Source organism: Amphimedon queenslandica, unplaced genomic scaffold, assembly GCF_000090795.2.
Source record: "Amphimedon queenslandica unplaced genomic scaffold, v1.1 AMPQUscaffold_10827, whole genome shotgun sequence".
NCBI classification, from domain to species: Eukaryota; Metazoa; Porifera; class Demospongiae; order Haplosclerida; family Niphatidae; genus Amphimedon; species Amphimedon queenslandica.
Window position 1 is genome coordinate 1 of NW_003548925.1, and position 1,390 is coordinate 1,390.

At 33.2% G+C, this 1,390-nt stretch overlaps 1 long non-coding RNA gene across 1 annotated transcript; it reads right to left on the reverse strand.

Moving 5' to 3' along the window:
• Positions 1-1,333, reverse strand: LOC109589833 (uncharacterized). Its single transcript, XR_002188961.1, has 3 exons — positions 1,164-1,333; positions 83-154; positions 1-31 (listed from the first exon to the last, which is right to left on the reverse strand). It is a non-coding gene; the product is annotated as an uncharacterized LOC109589833 (long non-coding RNA).
• Between the last annotated feature and the right edge of the window lie 57 nt (positions 1,334-1,390).

The following is a 1,390-nucleotide window of genomic DNA, read 5'->3' on the forward strand; positions in this document are numbered from 1 at the left end:
AGAAACCGACCATCTCCTTGTTACCTCGTACCTATAATTAGTGGGTGTGGTTAAGTGGGAGGAGCAGGTTAAAAGAAAGTACTTTTGTGAATTTTCCCCAATGGAGGAGTTTCCTTGAGCCCATGAAGTTAGTTTGTGAATTAAAGATCAGTTTCTAAAAACAATACAACAATTGTAATGTAATGCAAGTAAATACAATCAATACAATGATTACAAAGTACATACAATGATTTCAGAGCCATTTTTTGGTAAAAGCCTTAAGTATTTTTCAAAATCAGCCGATTTCTTAAAATGGTCATAACTCAAAAAATATTTGTCAGAATCAGCTCAAACTTTCTACATAGCATAAGGACATCAATGTGTATCAGAAAATACCATAAAAATTTGGGGTGATTTTGGAGCCATTTTTTGGAAAAAACCATGGGCTATAGCCTTGGGTATCTTTTTAAAACTGGCCAATTTCTTAAAATAGTCATAACTTGAAAAATATTTGTCAGAATCAGCTCAAACTTTCTACACAGCATAAAGACATCAATATGCATCAGAAAATTTAATAAAAATTTGAGATGATTTTGGAGCCATTTTTTGGAAAAAAAGCATGGGCTATAGCCTTGGGTATTTTTAAAAAACTGGCCGATTTCTTAAAATGGTCATAACTCGAAAAATATTTGTCAGAATTAGCCCAAATTTTTGCCACAGCATAAGGACATCAATGTGTATCAATAAATGACATAAAAAATTTGGGGTGATTTTGGAGCCATTTTTTGGAAAAAACCATGCGCTATAGCCTTGAGTATTTTTTATAAATTGGCCAAATTCTTAAAATGGCCATAACTCAAAAAAATTTTGTCGGAATCAACTCAAACTTTCTACACAGCATAAGTATATCAATGCATATCAAAAAATGCAATAAAAATTGGGGTGATTCCGGAGCTATTTTTTGGAAAAAAGCATGGGCTATAGCCTTGGGTATTTAAAAAAACTGGCCAATTTCTTAAAATGGTCATAACTCAAAAAATATTTGTCAAAATCAGCTCAAACTTTCTACACAGCATAAGGACACCAATATGTATCAGAAAATTTAATAAAAATTTGGGGTAATTTCGGAGCCATTTTTTAAAAAAACCACGGGCTATAGCCTTTGTACATGCACAGGTCTGTACCTCATTCAATGTGACGTGTACATGAGATTGAAGCCACTCAAGTGATTCAGCGTTTTCCTTAGCTCTCACTCCATCATTAACTTGTGAACACAATGTCTCTGATGCTTGCAATGCCATCAATAATGACTCATAGTCTGGATCAGTATTAGGAGTATACTCTAATATCTGATGGAGGAAAGAGAGAGAGAAATGAATGTACCATGTACATGTATGATAAAAATTATGAT